The sequence below is a fragment of the Dermochelys coriacea genome, chromosome 1 (genome assembly GCF_009764565.3).
Source record: "Dermochelys coriacea isolate rDerCor1 chromosome 1, rDerCor1.pri.v4, whole genome shotgun sequence".
Lineage (NCBI taxonomy): Eukaryota > Metazoa > Chordata > Testudines > Dermochelyidae > Dermochelys > Dermochelys coriacea.
This window is the reverse complement of record NC_050068.2, coordinates 150392905-150420546: the sequence shown is the minus strand read 5'-3', so window position 1 is coordinate 150420546 and position 27642 is coordinate 150392905. Positions and strand designations below refer to the sequence as shown.

Genomic DNA, 27642 nt, shown 5'->3' with positions numbered 1-27642 from the left:
TCTTCTTCCCATCTCACTTCCCAGTCTCTCTGAGGCTTTGTGTTGCTTAAATGTTTTAGGTATGAAATATTTTTAATCTCATTTTCTTTTGTTAAATAGTTGGTGAAAAACTGTATGTGTATGTATAAAATGACCAGTCTGTGTGGATCAGGTTATCTGGGGTCTTGGGAGACTTAGTTCATAGCTACTTGTCATCAGAAAGTGAAACTTTAACATTCCAAAAAATGAAATGAACACTTTTTGCTTTATGGTTTTCTCATTTGGTTGTGTCATCTCCATAAACTGTTGCCAGAGGCTAATTTCCATGTGGTCTAGCTGAGCAATTCTCTTGCACACACAGTGGCAATGACAAACAAAAAATAAAAATCAGCCCCCAGTGCCTCATTTGTACATTCAAACAAAAAATCCCAGAGTTCTTTGCCCTCTTCTTTTTCCAGGCCCCAGTTCAGGAAAGCACTCAAGCATGTGCTGAAATTACATTGACTGCAATGGGACTTAAGCAGTCCTTAAGTGCTTTGATGATTCAGGACCTTTATTTATAATCCTGAGTGAATGGCAAAATGCTTGGTGAGTAGGACAGAGTTCTTAATCCTTTTAAAAAATTACAGAAATGGCCCAAAACACTATAGTAAATTATTTCAAGCTATATTTTTGACCATTTACTGAGAGCCCAAGGGCAACACCTAATTTGTATAATAGTTTGCATTTATTCTTGTAACAACCATACCTTTACTGAATATTTGTTTTCTAATTTTTTCCCCAAGCTATTTCAAATGGGGGCTCACTGCTGCAAAGCACGAACCTTTACAACATGCAGTCTCCTACTGACCTAGTGCTTGAGCCCAAGCCCAGTGAAGTCATTGGAAAGGCTCCTATCAGGATTGAGCCCAAGCTTTGTACAACAGCATTTTAAAAAAAAAACAGTAGAAAGCTAAGATCCAGTCCTGAAAAGATTTACACATGTGCTTAACTTTACATGCTGGGACCAGTACCATTCCAATCAGTGCCAAAAGTTCTGCAGCACATATGCAAGTCTGTGCAGATTGGGCCATGACTGGGACACATTTTAAGGGTACATAGGCTTACTATAAACACATGTCAAATTAAGTGTTCCTTTTTTCAACAAGTACTTAACTTGAGGAGAGAAAGAGAAGATAAAAAGCTTCATTGACAAAGCCCAAGTAAAATGAAGACTGGAAGAAAGGCTTGCTGGCTTCAAATCAATGCATTCTGTGAGGCCCGCGAAACCCTTGCTCCTGAAATCCTTCGCACCTCTACAGTACTAAACACACTTCTGGTGCTTAACAAGTAGCTGTTAGTAAGAGTTACAGCTCATGAATGAAGGTGGCATCTCAGAATTAGTACTGAGGACAGAGAAGCTTTAGAAGCTTTTGAGGCCCTTCTCCCCACTTCCCCTGGTACTGTGATCAGAAAGTCAACTGGCATGGCCTTGAAAAGTTGTTTTGAAAACTCAGATGAATTCAGGGTATTTACTTGTCTGGGCTTACAGAAGAAACTTATCTTAACTGTTCATGTTTTGATCCTGAAGTAAGAAGTTGATTCAGACATTCCTGACTTGGGCCAGATGTTTTTAATATGTTCCTTCTTAGATGGGTATACTGTAGCTTTAGGAAGCAGCAAGGACTTACGTGATAGAGGATAAGAAAACTAATAAGCAAATTCACTACCTTCCACTCGCCCTACCAAAGAAGTGTCATGTTCTTATCACTGTACCACAGTTATGAAATAGACTGTCTCTCAAGCCAATTTCCCTATCTGATTTTTGCACCATATTCATAGCTAATAATATAAGACAGCACAAGTAACATTCAGTACTTTCATTGCTTTTATAGGCAGCACCTTAAGGAAATAGGGTAAGCATTGCTAACCCTGATTTGAATCTGACACTGCAGTCTTTACATACTGCCTTTTAATTGGCTTTTAGTGTACCTTTGTCAGTTTTGCCTACCTGCTTTCAGATCTCACCACTGCATATTTCCACTGCATGAAGGTCCAAATTAAACATGGTACCGAATGCCTGCAGGTCTCACTGATACAGAATTGCAGAAACAATGGCTTTCTTCAAACACCAAAGAAGACTCTTTGTTAGAAAAGAGTTAAATATACTCTTCTTTCTCCATCTTCTTCACTTTAATGCTTCTCCATAGAACCTTCCTTATACCCACCTGGAGTGGCTTCCTACTACACATTTAAGAAACAATACATACATACCCTAGAGCAATCTGTTCACTGCAAGTAATGTAGTCATTCACAAGTCTCTGAGCATCTGTCTGGTTTCAGAAAATGAGGCCAACGTAGCATAATCCTTCTGTAGTTTGCACCATGGATGATGTTATTCAAAGGTGTTCCTGACTGACACGTTATGCTTGTTGGCAAGCACCAAATAATGCTCTCATCTTCACTAATAATCATTTTTGTTAATATCCCTCAGAAGATCACTCAGGAAGTCAACATAGATAATCAACTGCCTAAAGCAGGTGCTGCCCTTTATAAGATACCACATATGCTAATCTTTCCTGAACAAATACAAGAGCACAAACACATCTAAAACAAAGGAAATATTATGTCAGTAACATTAACAAATGATGTTTGACTCAGGCTGTCTGTAGAATGCAGCATCAGTGAATTGTCTGAAAGGAATTGTGTTGACAATATAGCTTGATCAAAGTTTCCAGAGCAAAATTGAAGCTGTACCTTCACAGAGAACAGAACTGGATCAATGTGAGGCGATTTTGAAAAGCAACTACTGGTATTACTAGTGACTACAATTTTCTCTCATGTTTCTGGTGGAGGGTACATTTAGACTATTGGACCTCTGGGCAAGCTCTGGCAATACCAGTAGCAATTTGCATAATCTGGAGGAGGAGCATTCATAGCCAAAGTGACACCTGCAATAGGTCCAGCAGCAAAAAATGCCAAACCCTAAATGTTCCATTTTGGGAACATTTGAACATAAAGGAACAGATTCTGTGCTCTTATCCCCCACTTGGTAAGGCAAGTCCCATCTTTTCATATGCTGTGTACTTATACCTCCCTACTGTATGTTCCACTCCATGCATCTGATGAAGTGGGTTTTAGCCCACAAAAGCTTATGCCCAAATAAATTTGTTAGTCACTAAAGTGCCACAAGGACTCCTTGTTTTTTGTGCTCTTTTTGCATCACTCAGGTGCAACAAAGAGAACATCAACCTCTCACAAGTCTTCTGCCGGGTATAACCACATGTGGAGGAGTGTTTAGTGGCAGTAGAGGTAGTTCTAGTAGCTGCATTTCTACATTGCCTGGCACTGGGACAGGGAGCAGTGTGCTGGGAAAATGGCCATAGTGCCCTGTGCTCTGGTTATCACTAGCTGGCATATGGCCCTTAGGGTATCCACATGGTGCAAATTAGAGCAGACTAACCTGTGGCAAAACTGGAGTTGAGGCAGAGAACTGGGAATCCATAAACAGGGCCATGTCACCTCCCCGCGCTCTTGCTGGATGCAGCAGAGAATCTTCCCCATACAATCAAAGTTTCCTTTAAAGAAATTCCTGGCTTGCAGAGGAAATTCTTTGAGCACAAAAATGGGTTGATGCCACAATTTAACATCATTGTTTATTTTCAGTGTTCATTTTTCATACAGTATTTCAGCATCATTATTCAGCTGCCAGAGAAATGTAAATCAATGGAAATATTTGCAATAATAAATATTAAGGGGAAAATAATGTAACACAAGGCTTCAGTGGACTCTTGTTTTCATTGATCCTTGTTCAAGGCTTAATCTCAATTTATCCTGAGTGTGGGATAGCATTATTAAGAGGTGTCCCTGTCTCATTTTAGCAGTAAATGAACACTTTGATAAGAACAAGGGCCTAGTCTGCAAACTCCGCCCATGAGTTTCCATTAAACTCAGTGAAAGCTATGTGCCCAAAAGTTTAATAACCCATTGATTACATCCTTCTCTCAGAAGGGATTGCTTAAAGCAAGGCACATGGTGTTTTATCACCAGCATGCTCCCACTCACTGTGCTTCCTGCGCAGGTCTTACAGCCCAATCTGGGACCTGAACGTAATCAATGCTGCTACTACTATACTGTCAGGATGTACCTTATACACATATACAGTGTGGTAAGCCCTTTTTGGTTCCTCAGGTGTATACTTTGGACTGTGAGTTATATGAGGCACATATCTCATACCAGTGGAATCTCTGGCTGCACCCTCTTTGCTACAAATGCAGTTTGTTTAGCTTTCGTTATTTATTAGCATAGGCTCTAAATGGCAGGTGCTATAGAATTCACTATTGCATTCATTTGATTTATAACTTGCATATTATATTTTCGATCTCATTTACAGCCTGGAACATGCAATCACTGCCCAGAGAATACAATCTGGAGATGGTGCAGGGAGCCCCATCTTCTGCTAGTACACTGTTGTAGGAGGTAGCCATTTGTCTATAAAGCACTGGACAGGAAACTGGCTAGCAGTGCGTGCAGCACCACTCCAGTCCCTAGAGGGGTTATAATGACTCTGTCACTGTGTGCTAGCTGGCAAATGCAAAATAGTGCAGTTGAGTATGTCTAGCAAATGTCACAGGTAAGCCTGCTTCCTCCATCAGCAATGAAGACATTCTGCTTGCTCCTGCTCTAGTGGCAAAATGCTTTCAGGCCCTACATGATCAGAGTTCCTGCTCTCCCCCACCCATTATTTTTGAGGATAAAAAGTCACACATCCCCCTCACAGTATGAAGTCTGGGGACACTTAAAATCAGTTCATCTTTGTATTCTTCTTCTTCTTCACTGTTTTGTCAGATTACGCAGCACAGTTCTGTAGCTTCCCATTGACAGCCTCAGCTTAACAGTAGCCACCTTTGCATAGTAATTACTTTGGGTTGTGATCACACTATTATTTGAGTTAATTAGTAACCCTTCAGAAGACTACCTTTTCAGTACCCCTAGGGAATGTTTATAATCCAACACATTGCTACATGAAACCATATGACCTCTTTATAGATGAGTTGGTAAAACAGAGATCACTTCCATGTTACATACTGTCTTGTGTGCAAAGAATGTCTGTATTAATATCAGATTCCTAGGAAGAGATTTTATCCATTGCATTAAGAGAAACAACACTTTGAAATATGGTACCTAATGCTACATACAATATGATAAAAGTTTATATGCAGGCTGAGCACCCTGACTGTTTATTCAGCTGTCATTTTGGCCCTGCGCTTCTAAGCTTTGGGGGAGATTTTTCTAAGGCACAAAGGAGCAGGTAAGTGCCAAACTCCCACTGAAAATTAATAAGAGGTACCTAACTCTCTCATCTGCACTATGGGCATAACTGCATCAATGCGCAGACCTAGAGAAGACAGACAAAACCACTATAACCCATGATTTGCACCAGTGCCTTTTACCACTACTTGAAATCAGTGTAAATTGAATCTGGTGCCAATTGGAGCTTACAGAGGCTTTGCCTGACTGTAGTAGAGATTTGCACCAGTGCAGAGAAGGCTTTACAATAAACCTATAGCTGCAGCTGCCACTTATCCTAGATTCTAGGTGAGTTTATCCTCTTGGCTTTGTATTTATCTGGAGCATCTTGAATCAAAATTTCTAATATTCATCTACCTTTTCTTCTGTCAGCTTCAAACAAACATGCCTTCATTGAGGATTTTGACATATGTCACCAGTTATGATTTTATCCCACCAGTTAATGTTTTCCATGGCTCTAGTCATTCATGGTCCTTTTTGTGTCTTTGTGCGTCTCCTTAGAGTCTTGTAGAGAAATCACTGTTGGTATAAGATGATCAAATCCATCAGATTGAAAGATACCATTTTAGTTTTTAATGTAATATCTTCAAATCTCATCAAGATCACTTTTATGTGCATGTTTCCTTTGTGGTATGGTATGGAGCAGTAATAGCCCAATGTCAGTACCCCAAAATATTTTCATGTCACTTGCTAATAAGGTATGTAATAACTGTAATTGCAAACATTATTATCCCAGAATTATTATAGGCTATAATACACTATGACCAACAATACTCATTGCTCAATAAAACATTTAATAAAACCAAATTCACTTTAAATAGTGTGCTCTTGTAAGTCATTGTGTTAGTAACCTGACCAGTGTTTACCAGTTGTTGTTGTCAGATTCAGTTAAAGTAGGCCCTAATTCACAAAGTGAAATGCGATTGATTATTCTGCAGACTTCTTCAAAGCAGTAAGACTATGTTAGGAGATGCCCATTTAGGAGCACACTGAAAAGGCAAAGGACACTAGTGGATAGGGCACTCCACTGTAACTCAAGAAATCTAGGTTCTTTCTGACCTCTGCCACTGATCTGTTGTGTCCTTGAGCAAATCACTTCACCTCTCAGTGCTTCCATTTTCCCCTCCCCACCTTTTGTCTGTCTTGTCTAAGTTAAGTCCTTGTCCCCAAAAGATTCACAGCCTATCTCTTGCTATGTGGTTGTACAATGCCTAGCACAAGCACAATGCTGATCTGAATAAGTGGGGTGCTATAAGCATTACTAAAGATATTAATAATAAGTAGTACATAATCTCCCACATCATATGTATAACTCTGAGGAGATAGGTATAAAGGAATTGGAGGGAAGTATTCACATATTGGTGGGAAAAATAGACATTACTTATAGACCTTACAAGGGTCTATATTGCTTGTATTAACTTGAGAGAAGGACCTGGGTAGAACTGGGATGACAGCTCAATGAAAATCAGGGGTCAATTTGTAGCTGTGGTCAAAAAAGCTAACAAAATGTTAGGATGCATAGAGAATGGGATGGAGAATAATACGGAAAATATTATAGTGCTGTTCTGTAAATCCATGGTGCAGCCTCATCTAGAATACTATGTGCAGTACTGGTCACCCCATCTGTAAAAGGATATTGCAGAATTACAGCAAATCTAGAAAAAGGCAAGGAGAATGATTAGGGGCATGGGATTGATTACATAAGAAAGAAGATGAATGTGAGGGGACATGATAAAAATAATAAATAGTATAGAGAAGGTAGATTGGGAGCATTGGTTCTCCTATTTCATAACACAAGAATAAGACTGTTAATTTAAATTTAAAAGTTGGTAAATCCAGAACTGATGAAAGGAGATTAATTTTCATACAGTGTGTAATTACACTGTGGAACTCATTGCCACAGGAAGTCATTGGAGCCAAGAACTTAGCAAAACTGAGAGAGGGATTGTGCATTTATATGGATGTCAAGAATATGATACACATTTTTTTGGAAGAGAGATTAAATCTGAGACAAGCACGAGAGCTAGCATAGGGGCAGATTGTCTCACATCTGCCTGCTGCAGGGTTCGTACACATTCCTTTGAAGCACTTAGTGCTGGCCATTGTTGGAGACAGGATCCTGGGTTTGATGGAGGTCCGATCTGACCCAGAATGGTAACTCTTGTATTCCCCTAATGCAGGAGGAAATAAGCCTTTGACAACTGAACTTCTATACAGAGTGGGCAGAGCAGGAGGCCCAGTGCCAGATTAAAGAAATTTGGGGGACATGGTGCATTATGGAATTTGTTTAAGGAAGGGGGGGCACCTTCCTTAAACTAGACACAGTATGTGGTAGTGGAGGGCCTCAAAATCCACTAAAACCTTTTGGTGGGCCTTACTGTCTTTGTTCTTGTTCTAGGAGGCTATATACCGTTCCACAGGCAACAGCAAGCAGCACCAGTTTCCAGAGCAGTTAAGGCAGCAGCAATAGCCTGTGCACCCTTTGCTCTTAAGCAAATGGTTCGCAGGCAAAAGAGTGCTCTCACAGCAGCATGCTTCCTACGGCCATTCCAGCAGCAGGCTATAGGTTGCATGTGGAGGATGCAGGAGCAATGCCGTGAGACTGGGGGGAGGAGGGGCTTCCTCTTTTTCAGCATATGGGTTGATGGCCAAATAAAATGATCTAGTGGCTGGATGTGGCTGCGGGGCTGCCAGTTGCCCATTTTTTCTTCTGGTGGTCAGGGCCTCCTTGTTCCCTGCCCCAACATGGGGGCCCTGTGCATGTATATGTTGGTTAATCTGGGTCTGAGAAATCCCTCACTATCTCTATAGCTCGATAATATTTGGATGGGGCCACTTGCGAAAATATTTGTCTGTCTATTGTTGTGCGAAAATGTCCGAAGATAAAAATGTTGCTCCTCTTGAAATGTGTATAAATCATGTGAATGTAAATTTAGGTAATGGTTCTGAGTAGGAATAAAATCAATTACATCTCAGCAGTAGCTGGAAGCCTGTGCTGTTACGTGGGTGTAACTCGTAAAGTTTTGTGTGTGGTTTGTTTGCTTTTTAAAAACAAAAAACAAATGCTGAAAATGGCTGAGAATTTAAAAACAGGCCAGTAACAGAACACCAATCACTATCCTAAACAAAAAGAGCTCTCAGCCATGCTTGTAGCTGCTTCCATCTCTTCACACGGACTCGGCAGATATCTTAGGCTTCAGAGTGACTCACAGAGTGACATTCCTCTAATCTTATTGTATAGATGGGCTTGGTGCTGACTCATCACTCTTTTTATAGCAGTGTAACTCCAGTGAAATCAATAGTGATATAACATCTAATTCATGACTACAGATATTCTTGTGCTCAAATTGAGATAAAATGGCCATCTTGGACCCATGGCACTAATGTTTGGCTAGTTGTAAGTTAACATTAATTTGTGTTTCTCAAGGATTCAAAAAGGTAAACATTGAATTTTACTTTCTGCTCACTGGTCCTTTTCTATGAGTGCGGACAAAATAAAAGCAACATTTCCCACAATCATTACGATCCCTGGAGGTTATCTCACTCACTGTGGTCTTTTGGGCTTTCAGTTCTTTGGTGAATACCTGTAACAAGAAAAATATAATCTATTTTGAGGTGCAGGAACCATGCCCGGGTATTTTCTTCCTGTGGCCAAAAGGAAATCAATTGTCCTCTGGGAGCATGATTTCCAATCCTAAATTGTTGGGTTTTTTTGTTTTTGGTTTTGTTTTTTTTTTTACACTGTTTCGGAGTTGATTGTCCTTAGCTCTAACATAGGTTCCTTATGCCCCCTAAATATTTCCCTCCCTCCCTCCACCAAATTGCCAGGGATGTTCAGTCCCAGCTCTCAGAGCACTATAAGGACTGCACTCTGTTCACACCCCGTGGGACATGCTTCTTCCAAAAGGGACAAAATGTTATTTGTGGCTAACTGGCCCCCCAGGACTGTCATAACAACTTGGTCCCATCTGAGTCTTGTTAATGTCTGCCTCACATTTACTTGATTGAAAATAACATGGAAATGCAAAGAGCTAAAATTGAAGAAGGTGGAAAAGGAAAGCAGAAAGTCCTTCTCTTTGCATTTTCAGCCCTGCCATCAGAATCCAAGCACAGGTTTTCTCTACATTAGACCCTTTCTAAAAAATATCCCCACCATTGCTACAACCAGTTGCACCTCCATGGTGGGAAAGCTAGTGTAGATTGGCCATAAGTCTTTTAACCACAGGGTTGACTAAGGCTATGTCTACACTAGAAAATTATATCAACCTAATTTAGGTTGGCATACAGCCGCCATAGTTTTTAAATCGCTTGTGTGTTTGCACACTTGGCTCCTTGTGTAGGCAGTTTGTGGCCTCACCAGAAGCACTCGTATCAACTGTATTGTCAGTTTGGGGCATTGTGGGATGGCTCCGAAAGCCAGTAACAGTCAACATAAGGAACACAGTGTCTACCCTGACACTGTGTTGACCTAATTATATCAACTGTGACTCTCTGCTACTCGGGGAGGTGGTGTTACTAAAGCGGCATAGAGGGGCACTTACATCGGCAGGCGCCAAATTTAAATGAAGACACTTACACAGCTAGGTTAATGCAGGGCAACTTATGTCAACCTAACTGCATAGTGTAGACTTGATCTAATCTTGGCTGGTCTAGATGACCTGGTGGTAAAAACACAGGTGGCCTGCTGTGCCCTGTCCCCAGTGCTCTTCCACCAGTTATGGCAATGTCAGGAAACTTTAAGGAAAAAATGTTCAGTGTAGGGAAGACTCAAGTTAGAAGAAATGAGATGTTCCCAGCATCCCCTGAGGGCTCACTCATCCAACGGAACATCTTGCAATAGGGTTGTTCAATTAATTGATTACAGAAAATATCTGAGATCTTGGCATAAAGGGTAAACCAACTATGGGACAGCTGACTAAGGAGACTGAGACTTTTGGCCTGCATTACTTTTGCTGCTTGTGTATGTTAAGCAGTCACTGAAGTGTTTGTGAGGGGGGAACAACAAAGACAAATATTGTGTGACACACTTCAGCTAGTGTGGGAAAACAAAGTATCCACTAGCATAGATGAGACAAAACTGTTTTCAGACTATTTAGAGAAGGTGTGGTACCTTGTGATACTGTTTGTATTGTCTGCACGAGCACTTTAACAATTGAGGAGAAGCCAGGAGAAACCCATTGCTGTCAACCATTGTCAGCCAGTGGGTTATTTTTCTAATGTAGATGAGCCCTGTGAATGGAAAACCTGAAATGATGTAACAAAACAGAAGAAAATATTAATTCTGCCAAGTTCAACTTAGTAATCCTCCTGCAATTTGAAACAGATATGGTATTTACTTCCTACACAGACCAGCTGACCCCTACCCCACCCCCACTGTTCCTCAGATAGAAAAGGAGTACTTGTGGCACCTTAGAGACTAACAAATTTATTAGAGCATAAGCTTGCGTGAGCTACAGCTCACTTCATCGGATGCATGATGAAGTGAGCTGTAGCTCACGAAAGCTTATGCTCTAATAAATTTGTTAGTCTCTAAGGTGCCACAAGTACTCCTTTTCTTTTTGCGAATACAGACTAACACGGCTGCTACTCTGAAACCTGTTCCTCAGATGTTCTTGTTAACTGCTGGAAATAGCCCACCTTGCTTGTCACCATGAAAGGTTTTCCTCCTGTCCCCCCCCCCCGCTGCTGGTGATGGCTCATCTTGAGTGATCACTCTCCTTACAGTGTGTATGATAAAACTCATTGTTTTATGTTCTCTGTGTGTGTACATAAATCTCCCCACTGTATTTTCCACCGAATGCATCCGATGAAGTGAGCTGTAGCTCACGAAAACTTATGCTCAAATAAATTTGTTAGTCTCTAAGGTGCCACAAGTACTCCTTTTCTTTTTGCGAATACAGACTAACACGGCTGCTACTCTGAAACCTGACAGCTGTGTACTGTTACTTGCCCTGCAAATTTCACATCTCAGGTGGCTACAGAGTAGTGGTGAGCTTTCTGGATACTTTGTGTAGTTTTTGAAATGTATATTGTCGAGTGCTTTGAGATTTTGTTGGAAAGTGCTTGTGTGCAGGTTTCTTTCCCAAACCTGGTCTTAGATATAAAAAAATCTACAACCTATAAGTTGAGTCCAAACCCATCCCCTTTCCCAGGGATGGGTTTATTAGCACAGAAATTAGCAATCACGTAAAGTTCAGTTCAACTCTCCTCCCCAGGCAGAATTAAATCTAGGTTTCCTACGTCTGTAGTGCTAAACCCATATCCTAGATCCTCTCTCTAGTGAGCCTCCCCTATATCCAGGTGGAGTAATAAGACACCGGCCTCAGTGAGTCAGCAGAACCCGCTAATTCTTTTCCCAGGAGCATCGCCACCTGCTAGTAAGATGGGGTGTTCAGGCAAACACTGTAAACCTATTAGAGCACTGTTTTAAGTTCTTGTCTTTAAAAAAAATGAGGCATATTTTCAGTATCAGATGCCACAATAGTATTTACTTTTCATAGTCTTTTCTTCTTGAATCTCTGCATATTCTCTGAGTAATCGTGTTCAGTCCCTCTTCTCTTCTGTGAAATACTTTATCTACATTGTACATCACCTGAAACGTATGCTGTGAGTGCACTGTACTATAATCACCAATGTATCTAGTTTAAGAATATATAGTACGGGTGTGTGGCATGATGCTATCATAGCTGCTGTTGCTGGCTGATGGTTCCCATAAAGTCACAGCTACAGGAGAAATATCACATTGCTTTCCCCGCTGAAGATGGATTGCCAAGAAAAATGTTTCATAGCTACATGAAACTTTCCATCTGACAATCAATTATGATGCAAAAAGAGCACATACAATGGCTTCACATGTGTGGAGTGGTGATATATCATTGATAATATGACAATAACGGCCTATTGGGCAGCTTTGCATTCAGAAGACTTTTCTGCCAGTGCTAGGTCATAAATAAACTACCGTATTAGGAAACAAGAAGCATATCGTATAGATGGGTCTGAAAAAAACAATCTCTACAGAATCACAGAAGCAGTTTGGTATGTGATGGCTATGCTGTGACCATTTGCTCATCTGTGAGTTCCTGTGCCTTTAACTGCAGCATAAAAAATGTACTGGGACAATGGCATGTAAAAGGCATCAATGTTAGACTAATCTTTACTATGCTATATCAATACTATACCAAAAAAAATATTAAGATTACATTGACAGTGAAGAGCAGTGTTTCAGCCCCTGAAAACGTGTCTAAAATGCAGGTGAAACAGTGAAATGCTATATTGGAATAGGTAAATGACCACAAGACAACCTCCTTAGAGGACTGAAATACAGTCAATGAATGGTATCGGGCTTCTGCTTTTCTTGCCTTTTCTCCTCTCTTTTCAGATGGCCCTGTCAGCCACAGTCAGACGTGTTCAGATCCTTGAGATAAAGCTTATTCCAGAAAAATAAAAACAAAAATGACCCTGCTGTAGTCGGTCTGTCAGACCTACACAGAGTCCCTTTGAAGCTGACTGTGGAACACTGACTCCTTGACAAAGAGGGACGCCTGTGCTGGCATGTACTAACCATGTATAAACATGCTGAAGATGAGGAGTTCCTCATACCTAACGAGAGAGGAAAAGCAATTCTTCTTCTGCCTGTATGCCATGGAATGGATGTTGCAGAAGAAAGTTACAGCTAGGAGAGAGAGTCTCTCTATCTGGTGGGGGCAGGGATATGAGGCTGGCAGAAAGAGCAAGTTACTAAGTGTGGCCCACTGCTAAGAATTCACCCAGAGTGCAAATCTAATACTGTAACTTGAGTCTTACCAAATTAAAGATTCTCCATAATCTAGAAAATCTTGATGTTCTCATACTCCTCACAATAAACCTCAAATACTAAACTGTGCATCATGTGCCTCTGATATTGAATTTCAAAGAATATTCTTCTTTTATTACATTATTTTTGTATTTATTCTGTTGCACAGTGCCTTCCTCCCCCCTTTCCTGAGTGCTTTGGCAAGTGTGCTATAAAATCAACTATTTACTATTATTAGGATAATCATAATAAAAATTAAATGCTGTGGCAGGAAGTGAGTAGCAGCTAAGAGCAATATCTGTCTAAATTCTTATATTGGTACTCATCACCGTGATGTCGGAGTGCCAATTCTGAGTGACTTGCTGACAGTGTGGTTGTATTTTGCAATCCTTAACAAAAATAGATGTGATGTGATAGTGATGGGGTTGTTGAACTGTTGAAGCAAAATACATAGTTTTTTTTATTCCAGTGTTTTGCTGTGTCTGTAACCTCTCACTGTATCTTCTGAGCTCAGAAACATGCAAATGGCAAAGACTAAAATCTTTTTAAGATCAAAGACTTTGAGTTGATGCATTCAGACTTTATTGATGTTTATTGATGTGTTCTGTTTCAGTTCCTGCTTTCTTGTCAAAAAATCTGCTAAAACCATTCTTTAGTCTGTATGGTCTAAAATGTTATGAATAAAAGATATCTCGTTCACATTATTTTTCAAGTAACTTTATTCACTAATTTAGGTGAAACTGATTTTTTTTTTAATTCAATTAATGGATAGTAAATATTTCTGTCCATCTGTGTTTAGTGTGTAAGGTAAATGGTGCTTTAAAATTTATGATGTCACCAGACTATCTGGAAGTCCCTTAGGTAACTTTATAAAGATGAAATGTGAAGAACCAAGAGCTAAATTTTCAAAAGTGACTAGTGATTTTGCATACTTCAATTTTTGGGTGTCCAATTTGACACCTTTAAAAAAAGGGCCTAATTTTCAGAGGGCAAAATCTTTTCAGGTTTCTCAAACTACACATCCAAAAAAGGGAAGAACCCAAAATCATTAATGCCTCTTGAAAATATAGGTCCCAAAAATAACCAAACAAACGTTGACTAGATCACCTATGATACTCAAGGCATCATGTTCTCCAAAGCATGCTTTCCTTAAATTCTTCCACAAGGCCCTTACGGTGGCAGAATAGAGATTCTGTAGCCGCTTCAGATTGATCTAAGAAGATAGACAGGAAGTATTGATTGTATTAAATATAAATAGTACAATCGGTCCAATGTTCCTTGTGTTATTTATATTCTACTGCCTCTAGGTGTTTAATTTTCAATGTGCTGAATTTTTTTATATTGAAAATGGATAATTGCATTATCGGGGAAAGTCAGACTCTTTGACAGTTGCGGGGTGGGGGAGCTGCTGGGCCTTTTCCCACAAAGAAAGGTGTGGGAAACAATTTGGGACTCTGAGATCAACTAGATGTTTCTGCTAAAATGAGAAGTAGTGAAATAGTTAACAGTGATGACATTTAAACTGTCATCACTTGGTTTTGAAATTAACATCCTTTTAAAGAGGGAAACTTAGTTGATCTTCTTGAAGACGTGCATACCCATTGTAAAGTATGAGCGAAGAAAGGAGAAGACTGGGAATTTGCCCAAGTACAGACTGATTAAAATCTGAGGGCCAAATTCTATCAATTACTCTGGATTCACATTGGTGTGGCTTAAGAATTTGGCTAAATAAAGTGGGTGATAAGCCTCATAGTGCCTCTGACTGCTGCCATGAGGCATAGCTAACACATAAGCCTCTTCAAGAGGAAACTCTAAGCACTCTAGGTCAGGCCCTCAGCTGGTGTAAACTGGATCAGTTAAGGTAAAAAGTAGTTTACACCATGATTAATTTCATCCCTGGTGTTCTGTTCAGTACAGTACTGTGTTTGAGGAGAAGGAAAGATTCAGACTGCAATATCGGTTTGTCATGCTATCTGGAGTGGCTTACGACCATCAGTGACAACCTCAGGGCAGACTGTCAAGAAGCAGAGCAAAACCCTAAACTGGTTCTGTGTGGTATAATTAGATTTCACCAATCCACTAAAAACTGTGACCACCTAAAGCGCTATGATAGTCTTACCATGGAGTCACAGGCACTTTCCTCAAGCATTCAGTCTGTCTTGTTACCCAGGCAATCTTGTTACCCAGGTTGCTCCCAGTCCCAGGGACCAGTCACTCACCCCATATCAATAATATCTTAGATTGCAAACCAAAGACAGCACCTTTAGCCAATCCAGTAATTACCTAAAGATTTATGAACTAGGAAAAAGAAATAGAGAGTTATTTACAATGTTAAAGCAGGTAACATATACACACACAAAAATTAGTATGAGTCTTGAGTTTCAAAAGGTAATATAAACTTATATCATAAACTGACTGTACATGTCCTTTGGGGCTAATCCAGGCAAAACAGCTGAGGGTCTTCTGCTTATGCTTAATTATTCTTGACTCTTTAGAGTCCAAGCACCAAAAGTAATCACGTTTCTCCTTGTCAGGGATTTTTATCCTCTTCATCTCTGAGTCCAAGATGATGGGATGAGTTCATGCACAGGTCTCCCCTTCCTGGACGGGGTGAGGAATGCATGCAGCCAGGTCTCTGTCCTTTGATGCTTCAGAATGGCTTATTTGCTTTCATTAGGCCTTTTTGTTCGGGACAAGCACTTTATTTTCATTATTTCCTGTTTGGTGAGTTATACAATTATAGAGGTTTGCAATGCAAACGTTTGCTATCACTCGGCTGCACTGCTTCCCGCAGCCCCCGTTGACCCGGAGCGGTGAACCAGTAGGACCCACCATCGGCCGAACTTGCAGATGTGGCAGGTAAACAAATTGGCCTGGCTCTCCAAGGAGCTTACCCTGGTGGGCTGCATGCCAAAGGTGGCCGATTCCTGCTCTATAACATGGGGCAGTGGTTCTCAACCAGGGGTACGCATATCCATGGGGAGAGGTCTTCCAGGGGGTACATCAACTCATCTAGAACAGTGTTTCTCAATCTGGGGGTTGTGAGCCCCAGGAAGGTCACGGGGTTTTGGAGGTGGGGAGCAAGTGGAAGGCTGGTGTTAGGGGTTGACAAGCAGGGTAATTGGCTGGGGCCTTACACCACAGAGGTGTAAGTTACATGCCTCAGCCCTGGGTTGTGGGGTTTGGGCTTCAGATTCTGGAAAGGAATACAATAGTCTGAAAAGGTTGAGAAACACTGACATAGGGTACAGATACGTGAGATGAATACATGCAGCATCCTACAAGCCATTCATAAGTACTAAACACATTTTTATCATTTTAACATTTATTTTAATAATGCTAACACACAGGTGCACCCTACTGGGGTGCTATGCATTTATCAGTTTTCAGTGAGGCACTTGGTATGATCTGGCACCTGGTCTGCCAGCCTTACACTGTTTTCTGGGATTTAGATCTTCTGGGTTTATTGCACTTAAGTAAGAACATTTTGAGGGTCAGAATAAATAGTGTGATATGGCTGAAAAATTTCTGGATGTTGTTATTCATTAATATTATTATTACTGATGGGATTGTCAAGTAACCATGGTCACCACAAGCAGTTTATCAGAAAGCTATTTTTGACACTTGATATGTCCTTGTTTTTAATTAAAATAAATACATATAGCCTTTTATAACATTATTGACGTCTTTGCATTGATTTGTCTCTCCCCCCCACACCCCTCTAATATGCTCAGTTAATCTAATCTACAAGCAAGAATATTCCTCTTTTTCTGCATTTTGTTATCCCAGGTCTTTGTTTAGCAGGAAGCAAAAAGTAAAGCAATAAAAAACAAAATCGACATATAGTTTTGAAAGAATTTGCTGCAATTCTGGTGATGATTGCATACTTATTTAGGCACAGCCTGAAGAGTCTTGCTTTGATGTATGAAAGTATCTTGGCCTGAGGAATCTATCAAAGAGGATGTGAAAGAGTAAATAAAATAACCTGTGGGGTGAAAATGAAACATGAAAGAGGGAAATAACATCCATTTCTCCCCTATGTGTTTCTAAATAGTAACAAGGAACTTGTTTGAACTAGGGCACCTAATAAACTGAAGAGGTGCAGCGGTTCTAATTGATTTTTTGATCATAATGAGGATAAGAGTGGGGGAAGAAATCCATGAGATGGTCATTCAGGGAGCCCTCATTAAATACAATATTGGTATTAATTAATTAAATGGTACAATATTGTTGTTTTGTAAAAGTATTCTACAGTAATGACCTCAAATGGTCAGAAATGAAGGGGCAAATTTTAGAGATGCTGTGGAGGATGGAATAACGGAAATTAGTAAGAATACCAAGGTGAAAGAGGCAAATACCTGGAGGTTTTTGTGAGCCTGGGTAAGAGGGAGGACAATGCAGTTGTCAAGAGCAATGGAGGAATGGGCCAGAGAGAACTTTGGAGGAAAGACTAAAAGGGTGAGAGAGAGAGTGTGTGTGTGTGTGTGTGTGTGTGTGTGTGTGTGAGACGTTTGACAATAAACACCTAGTAGTCCTTTTCAATTGGTGGGTCGCAGGGAAACAGTCATGGTTGTATTTTTGACTCTCACCTATAATAGCAGTGGTCATATGTTTCTTTGGCTGTTGTGTTACAGCTTTTCTGGTTTGTTTGTTTATATTCATCAGGATCCCCCTTAAGACTGAGGCATGAGAGTTTCTTGGGTCTTTACGTTTTTGGAAATTAATTTTCTGTAAACTACTTAAAAATCTTTCTCCTTTGACTGTTGAATTATTACCATTTACTTGAAGGAGGCAGGGGTCTTATGGGAAAAACAGTATGCTGTCCTGCCATTTAAAGACTTTATCATATCATCTGGTATATGTAGAAAGTTACATGGGCAAGCTGGCAATTCCTAATCTTAACTGCTTGATTTTGAACTTTACTGTTCTTTTAATGTTGGATGGGTGGGTGGCAGGTTTTAATCTATGCTGGATGTCACCATATCCAGATTTTTGCCAGGGTTTGCTGGTCCTGTTTGGTCACATGGTGCTGCTGGGCCCCTCCCTGCAAGGCAGCTGCTGGAGCCAGCAAGCTGGGCACTGCACCTTGGGTAGAGGCAGCGGCAAACAGCTGGGAGCTGCAGGGAGAGCTGCTGCTTTTGCTGCTCCCTCTCCCCAAGGAGTTAAAGCAGAGGCCCTTCCCTGCAGCTCCAAGCTCTTTGGTGCTGCCTCTCCACCCAGAGTCAACACCTGGGAGCTAAAGGGAGAGGCTGCAGAGGGTAAGAGGGAAGGTGTGCCACGGGAGGGATGGACTCTCCCACTCTCAGCAGGCACCAGTTGTCTCTGGCAGAAGCCCCTAGCCCCACTAACCTGCTGCAGGACAGAAGCCCCGAGCTCCCCCACGCAATCTAGTAGGTGGAGAATGGGGAGGTAGGGGGGCTTTGGGAGCTGCACTTTAACTGTAAAAAAGCCACATGCAGCTCATGAGCTGTGGTTTGGTCATCCCTGGTATATATGAAAATCTTACCTTCCCCAGATTTTATTGTTTGCCTTTCTCCCATCCAGCTTTATTACTAATGGATTGTTGCATGTTGTGCAGAGTTTCCCTCCCATCCCACTGTTGCCACATGGTTTTTGGGTACCTTTTTAAAAGAGAGGTTCCCATGTGCAGACCTTCTTTCTGTTTAAACATTTCAAACAACAAAGACTCATATGACTGGAAGGGATCTTGAGAGGTCATCTAGTCCAGTCCTCTGCTAACTGTCATGCTGCTGTCCTATTTTCTCCCTGTGGAGCGAGAGAGAATTAGAATGGAAAGCCATGGATGATTATTCGTTTTTTAGGCTGTTTGGTCCTTGGGTGTCAGTGATCATGTGACCCTTTAGAACAGCACTTGTGGGGACAATCTGCCTGTAGAGGGTTTTTTCTATCTTAATTCTCTAGGACTCTTACTCTCACTGGATATTATTCCTCTGGACTCGCATTTTCCTTTGTCTTCTTAGTTTATGTGGTATGATATCTTCCTTATTTCCTTACCTTTTCTTCTCCTGATGGCTTCTACTATTAGACCTACATTTAATGCAGGAAAGGAATATGTTCTTCCATAAAATGCTTTCTATTTTCCTACCCCATTGGCTTGTTTCACCCTTTAAATTCCTTGAAAGAATAATTTGTTTATTGCTGCCCGTCTATCACTACTGTTCTTTTATGCCTCTCTAATTGCATAAAAAAAACCCCTACATTGTAAGAATGTTAAGATTGCAAATTCAAGCTCTCAAAAGTTAGGAAATGATAGAATTAAGTCTCTGTAGCCACAGAATGAGACAGAGGTCCTGTGGAAAAAATAGTATGTAATCAAATAATTAAAGGCTGTATGATAACGTATACAGACGGGGGGCTGAGGTAAGGTTGCACAAACAATCCTAATTCTGGCACTTCTTAACTTTTGAATGCTTGATTTTGCAGTCTAAACATTCCTTTAGGTTACTTAAAATGTAATTTCCTAATTTTTATATTATATATAAAATTCTGGAAAAAACAAATTTTATCATGTCAGACCTTACTGATTCCCATTAACAGCAGGGTTCAGATATTAGTTCTACAATGAAGACTTTTGCAACTTGAATTAATGGAGTAACTGGTAGAAGTAGTAAGCTGTTATCCTGAATGTAGACCATTTACTGGTGGGGAGCAGGATGAGAGATACTTTGCCAGTGGGTTTCACAGCTATTTTAGGATGTAGAGACTGAGGACTCAGATTCAAATCCACATTCTCTAGAGGAGTGTCCTCTAGTGGTTTTAGACATTTCTACTCCTGTGTTCCTGGTGTGGTTCTGTCCCCTCTTTTCCCATTCATCCATCAGCTGATCCCCCTTCACCCTCATCTCCTATCTGCTCCCCCCAAATGGCTCCCACTCCTCATCTCTGCTCTTATCCACCCCTCAGCTCCTTCTCCTCTCCCCCTCTGTACCTATCCATCCCCCCACCCCAACTTCTTCCCAACTGTGACTCCTGTCCACCCTTCCCCTGTACTCCTCATCCTCTCTCTGCCTCATGCAACTCCCACTCTGACTGTTTACTCCCCCCAACTCCTGCTCTTCTCCCCTCTGCATTCCCATGTGGATGCTTCTTCCCTCTCACCCTTGCTGTGTGGGCTCAAGCAGGGGGAGCATGGAGAGCACAGGCGACACCATCTCATCTTCCTGGTCTCAGTTCTGGTGCCTTGTAGCCAGGAGAAGCGATTGCCAGGAAAATCTGGTTCAGCCGTTGAAGCCCCATGTGCTCAGCATGCTCAGTACTGATGGATTTTTTGGAGAATTTATCTGCCAAATGCTAACCAGTCTCTACAGAGCAGTGCAAACGGATTTTTTTTTTTTGAGAGCTCATAACTTGGGCAAACTTTGGCATTTTTTCCAAATGGAAAGAGTAAAAGGCACAACCATGGAACACAGGCTATCCTCCCCTGCCAAATTTCAAGTCACTGCTCCAAAGCAGTAGAATGCTAGAGCTGCTTTACAAAACTGCTATGAGCATTTTATTTTTTAACATGGGTGTGGTTTTTTCCCCCTACTCTTCTGTTTAGAAATGGCTGAACTGTCTTAACTGAAACTTAAAAAAAAAAATGGCCCAAGGCAGACACCTGGCATGGAAAATGCCAAACTGAACCATTAAAGTTTGGTTTCAGAGTAGCAGTCGTGTTAGTCTGTATTCGCAAAAAGAAAAGAAGTACTTGTGGCACCTTAGAGACTAACAAATGCATCCGATGAAGTGAGCTGTAGCTCACGAAAGCTTATGCTCTAATAAATTTGTTAGTCTCTAAGGTGCCACAAGTACTCCTTTTCTTTTTATTAAAGTTTGGCAAAGTTATAAGTAACTGAAAACAGGACCCTATAATGAAAAGTGTTGGACTTCAGCTCCATCGACAATGCTATGTTCCGTTTAGGCTTCACTTCATTTAATGCTTGTGAACATACCATAGCAAAGGTCCTGAACACTGAAAACTTCTGTTTCCTGCGGAATAGACAAAACAATCCATCAACATGTCTCAAGCTTGACCTGGAGCGACCGTCTCCAGAGATACAAGCGTATTTTTATTTCCATGCTCCTTTGGTATTTGGCCTTTTTGTTGATGATATAGGGAGAGCATGCCATTTGTGATCTGTACTGTGCATTAGGGTCCTGATTCAGCAAGGTGCTGAAGCACGTGTCTAACTTCCAGCATGTGAAATAAATTAGACTCATCCATGTGTCTAAAGTTAGGTGTGTAGTTTGCTGGACTGAGACCTACAGCACAGTTCAGAATGGGCAGGGAACAATCATTGCAGATTATGATCTTGTGCTGTATTTGAACAAATGACTTAAAGGTGAAAGCTTCCATGTCTTATTACCGATACTGATCCCCTGAAGAATCCAGTCTTCTCTCCCATCTTCTTCCTACTTACCTTAACAAAGCAACAACAATACACAAGGAAAATCCCCACAACAAGCAGCCTATTCTAATTTCTTTGAGATTTGTGCATTCAAGCGGAAGTTGGAAAACAAGTGCACTGTTTTTGATCATATTTTCCTCTCTGGCCCCTACAACAAATAAACACATAGTTGAGTTGCATTGTAAATGATAGATTTAAGCATGTGACAATTTTCCTCTGACCTCTTTGCTTCTGATGTGATATACAATCTGGTGAAAATGCCTACATCGCAAATATAAAACAGCTTTCGCTAGCAACTTTGTGGTAGAGAAAATTGCTACTTTTTGCCATTTTTTAAAAAACGCTTAAAAATTAACTTAGCCAGTTTTCTTCCAAATTTTCCACTCATCTCTTGTCCATTTCCCATTTGCTGTTAAAACGTTGGAGTGTTCTTATGGCTCCTAAATGTGGATGGGCTCTTGCAAAAATACCTCCCCTCTAAATCATGTTTCTGGATTAAGAGTAAATTACTATGGGCACTCTTTCAAGTGGCTTATTTAGCAGTTTTGTGGATAAGCCAATTTCTTGACCTCATCCTAGAAATCTCTCTCACTCCTGAAAAAATGGCAGTATAGATCTCCAACCTTATCTGTCAATCTGTGCATAATTTCCTTTGACAAGCCGAACTGTAGCAACATTATCCCAGAAAATAGTCACTCTGAAGAGAGACAGTGTAAAAGTTGTACCTTCTTTCTCAAGAATGGATTCAGTCACCTGCTTGGGGTGATGTATATATTTAAGACAAAACTATATTTTTGTCTTAGATAGACCTATAGATGAGAGGGACTGAGACTACAGATTTTTAGAGGGACTACAGATTTTTGTCTTAGAGCCATCTCAGATGAGGGGGACTGAGCTGGATGCTGTTCCTCCTTGTGCATAATCAAGGAAATTGCAAAGGTGTCACTGTTAGCATAATCTGAAAACCCTGGAGCAATAAGGCTGCGTAAGGACAGTTTAAGTTTGCAGAACATTTATCAGTCATTAACATGCACAAGAAGGTAAGAGCACAATTGATTCTCAGATATCAGACTGAATTAGTTGTGCTGGTAGTGAAAAAGCCATGAGATTTCTTTTTCCTTCTTATAAATTGTGTATTATTTCTGGACTCCTTCTGACTGTTGGAGGCAATATGCTTGGAATGCCACAATTCCATTGTTACAGAGAGACTCTTCAAAGTAGAACTACCCTGTACAAGCAGCAGTAACAGTAAGACCAAGCATTGCCTGCTCAATGACAATTGCAAGTTCTGGCATTTCAGTTCCCGATACCCCTTGTGGGTTTATGAATGAATTTCATCCTCAGGCAGAAGGCCAGCATGAGACGTATGCACCACTTAAATCGCCTTAAACACTCAAAGCACCAGTTGCGTGGGATTGACATGGTGCATAGACTTTGTGTTCACTGTGTGTTCCGGGGTGAATTCCACTCTAAAGTGTCAGAATTAAAAAAGGGGCCAAATCCTGCTTGCCTTATACTGCTGCACACATATTGATGGCAATGAGCAGAACTGGCATGAGTAGAGAGAATAGTATTTAGAAGCCTGTAGGCATAGGCATCTGTAAGGTAAGGCATAGGTATGAGTAGACTTATTGCATTTCAGTCTTAACAAGCCTCCAGGCCTGTATGACAATACCTTAGCTAAACTAAACAAGGGCTAATAAACCTTAGCATAAGCAGCTAATCAAGAGTAACCATAGACAGACTAAACTGTTGACAGGTAACTACAGGAAACCAGCTGATATTAGCTCAGGAACATCAGCAGACCTCCTACCACAAAAATGCCATGGTAACTAATTGGCTTATATGCTAATAAGCTTGATATCAAAGGCCTAGTAACCTGTCGGAGAAGGGCACCCCTAACATTAGTAGGGTGTGGAAGTTCAAATAAGAAAAAGAGGCTGAAACCCCTACTGAATATGTATTAGGTATAGTGGTATCAGCATAACACCTTATAAAAGCTGTACCCTGGCCTCATGCCTGGGGAGATGCCAGGATGGCAACCGCTGGTCATGGGATGGTGAGTAACATTTCAGGTCTCTTTTCAAGGGATGGTGTGAGCATTTCAATGCTCAAACACTCATTCTGTATGATCACTAACTACCTTGCAGCATTGGAATGTTTGCAACTTCACCAACTGTATTAATAAAATGACTGCAAATACAGAAGGTACTTTCCAAGTGTGAGTGTTGCAACCATGCACATTGGAGTTCCTAATTTAACAGTAAATCTGTCACTGGGCCTGATCCAGGACTAGACCCTACCAAACCTCAAAGTGTTAATTTGTCAGTTGGGGATTTTAAAGTAATCAGTATAATTAATACACAGTCAACAGATTAGGCAACAATTTGATGACAAACACTACCTATGCTGAGCAAGGAAAATACATTCTTGCACTGCCCCTGGAGCAGCCAAAGGGGAATACCTCTGACTGTGTCCCTTCTCGGAGTTACAACCTCCTTTCCATTTTTTCCCTGCTGCTCCAGGCGGAAATAAACTTGGCCAAGTGGAGACTCAGTACAAATGTGCATTCTCTAGTGGCCCAGTAACACAGCTACTGGTGGTGCTGGTGTGCTGGGGAGTAGAGCCAAGAATACAGTATTCCAATTCCCTGCTACTTCTCACACCCACCCACCCTACTACACAGATGGGCTCTCTAGAGCAGTGGTTCTCAACCTGCAGCCCAGTTAGCACACACAGCTGCAGCCCAGATGTGTGCTAAAAAAATTAAAATTTGCCGCTCTGGTCTGAAAGGAAGTGGGGCAGGGTGAGGGGGAGACAGCGTCTGGCAGCCTGCTGGAGCGCTCCTACCAGGGGGCAAGTGAGTGCCGCAGTGGGGCAGAGTGTGGGAGAGTGGGCTCTGGGCAAGTTTGTGGGCAGCAGAGGCACTCTGGGCAGTGAGGTGGTGAGGGGTGCTGGGAACTAGAGGTTTGTGGAGGTGCTGCAGCACCCCCAGGTTTTAGGCTGCCTGGCCCTACCCGGCTCTGCACATGTGAAAGACCACAAGTGGCAGGATTCAGGTCCTGGCTGCTGGCTGGCTGGCCCCTGTGCGGCAGCAGCCAGTAGCCCAGCCCCGCACGGTCCTGCCGCCCAGCCCCACACCCAGGGCTCCGCTCCTGGCTCTGCTCTGTGGAGGTGTCTCCGGGCGGGGGGCGCTGGGCATGGGTGATTGTGGGGAGCACTGTGGTTCTCAACCTGCGGTCCAGGTTACATACAGTGATAAATAGGTTGAGAACGGCTGCTCTGGAGCCTTCTTCCCTTACTGTGCTGCCACCTGTGTTATGGGTAGTTTGCACAAGGGAACATGTTTGCTGTGCAAACTGGCCAAGTATTTAGCCCATAGTGAGCACACACACAGAAGCTCTTGAATCAAAGAAGCTCTGGAAAATTTTGTGAAGAAAAGAGGTTTTTTAGAGCGTATGTTCTTTTTCCTGTGCTTATTCTATAACTGATTGTGTTTGGTTCCCCACCTTCACCTCCATGATTTTTGAAACAATTTTTAAAGCCATCATTGATTCGAGCAAGTAATTTGTGCACAGTATGGGTCATATCTTCAGCTGGTGTAAATCAGTCTAGCTCTAATGAAAACCAGCTGAGGATCTGGTCCCAACACTTTAAGGTGGATTGCTTCACAGAAAAGCCCTCACTCTTATCCAGGACACTGAGTGGAAATGCAGATGACAACTGCATTAATGCCAAATACATTAATTATGATCATTAGTTAATTAATAATGAAGTAAAGGATTAATGCCATTTGCAATGACGCTGGTCTCTCCCCTTCCCCCTTTCATTCCATTTCCATGTTCCCCGCTGTGATCAAAACTCCATTGCAGCTTCTGAGTGACCAGCCCTCCCTAGACCTGGTGTGAAGTCAGATTAAAATTTTATCTAAATCTCAAACAAAATGTTAGTTTGTTTGGTATTTTTTAAAGCACAGTTCACTTTGCCAAGACTCGTAAAAAAAGATTAGAATTGTACAGTTTAATGACATCTGTTGGGAATACTTCACAGTAGACATAAGTTTTCCCCCTGGGTCTTAAAAGTTTAGTTTTGTTTTTTCCCCTGACATGTTGCTTATTTCATTGCATGCAGTATGTCAAATTATTCCTTCTGCAGAATAAAGACAATCCACCCTCAAGTCACCTGACAAGAAAATGAGGGAGGGAGGAAAGAAGTCAATTTATGTAATAATCAAAAGTAAAAGAAAAATGAGGTGAGAATGAGGTGTAAAACCCATGAGGAAATACAAATGTTCCCATATTGGTTGTTTAATGCAAAGCAGTTACCAGTCATTCAGGAAACAGCCTGTGCGAAAGTGTACAGTTCAGTGGTGCTCCTTTGCTGTCTGTAAACTTGCTTGTTAGAATTCTTGTGACGTCTGAAAAAGCAAAAGAATGAACAGCTATTGAGAATACTAAAGACCTTCAGAGTTACAGAAACAGATGTCTAATGCCTTGCTTCTGAAGTTCAAGTCCACTAAATCAGATTTAGTTAAACCCCAAGGCTCAGGTTACCACAGCATTTGTAAACAGAGGAGACATGCTATTCTCACCGTCAGTAGATAGCCCTGTTAATAATTTATCAAGATGGATAGGTAATTCTGAAAAATGGTTCCCATTATGTGTGCTTAAATGGACTCTTTTTGGTCTAGACACATCAACACTCTGACAATGATCCCATTGTTTAGAAATGTCAGTCCCATCCATTATGCTCTGCACTCAGTTGTAGTCAGTATGCCATTTTCTAACTGGGTAATTTTCAATTTTTATTGTATTTATTTTTTTAAGTGTGTGCTGAGTTTCTAAATTACATAATGGTCCAAGACAGCTGCTGGAATTGTAAAAGTTAATAACCATGCTAAGCAATCAATCTGTCAGCTTTCAATGAAGTAAATTAAAGGAAAATGGAAATCAGCAGTCATTATAACATTTTTTCAGTGGTGCAATATTCTAATGTAATGGGCATGCTCCTGGCTGTCATTCAGAAACTAGCATAGCTTCTCTGTTTCCTCCAGCAAGTATTCTTTCCCCTCTTCTGGCTTCTCAAATACACGAGGTTCAAGCAAGACAGTCTACTCCTTAGGGCAGATGACACATGCATCTGAAGTCCAATTCCATCTTCCTCCTCCTTTCCAGTTTCCTCATCAATACAAGCCACTTGCTTCCAGTTCTCCTGGATGTTTTGTGTATTTCAGAAAACATCATCAGACTGAAAACGTGTGACAAATTGTATCTGTTGCAAGAAAAACAGATTATCTGCTAAGAAAATCTTGTGGGCCTGCAGGAAGCTTTAATAGCCTGTCTTTAAGAAGTCGTTTTTAAATGCTTTATCCAGATTCCTACATTACTTTTAGTTCTGATTGCTAGATGAGAAAATTGAGCCTGCAGGCAAAAAGTATTAGAGAAAACATATTTTAGCAGACATTTGGTAGTGGTATAAAAATTTAATTTAAAAAGAAAATGGATGACAGGTCACTCCATTTTAATTCAGCTTGTTTAAGTTAGAGAAAATGGCCAGATAAATGTGGTGCTTCATTAAAACCATCAGATTCTAACCTGAAGAATTTAACCTTTCATTCCTCCATAAATGATTCTTTGTATGGCTAATCTCCCTTGGACCTCCAAAGAATATTAGAGTTTATTCTTGCCATATGTTTCAATGTGGCACTGTTGTTGCCTAGGGTGACCCCAGGCACACACCCTATTGTTGCCTCCTCCGTGCCATTTGAAAATGGATTCTTCCACCCTGGGTCTCCACTGAAACCTGTTCTTAACTTGGGACAATATAATACCATCAGTTGGATGAAAAAGAGACCAAAACCACTGAAGAATTCTGTTTAAAAATTAACCTACTCTTTGGTTTTGAGGTTCTTCCCACATCTTCATTCTCGGAATTGCCATTTCTTCTGTCCTTCACAAAGCTTTGCCTCTACAAAGATACATGAGGCATCTCTGTCAGAAGGGCATGCACAAGCAGGTGCCTCCAACCATGACCCCAGTGGCTCTTTATAGAGTGGCTACTAGGAGAAAGTTGTGTATCCAGCATTTGCCAACCTCCCTCGAGGACCCCAGGACATCAGTTACCTACCCTCCTCCCGCCCAAAAATAAGAGCCAAATTCACAACAAAACATTTCA

General features: G+C 41.2%; 1 long non-coding RNA gene across 1 annotated transcript; it reads right to left on the bottom strand.

Moving 5' to 3' along the window:
* Positions 1-20953: 20953 nt before the first annotated feature.
* Positions 20954-25907, bottom strand: LOC122457710. The gene is made up of 2 exons (XR_006277383.1): positions 25794-25907; positions 20954-21616 (listed from the first exon to the last, which is right to left on the bottom strand). It is a non-coding gene; the product is annotated as an uncharacterized LOC122457710 (long non-coding RNA).
* Positions 25908-27642: the final 1735 nt, after the last annotated feature.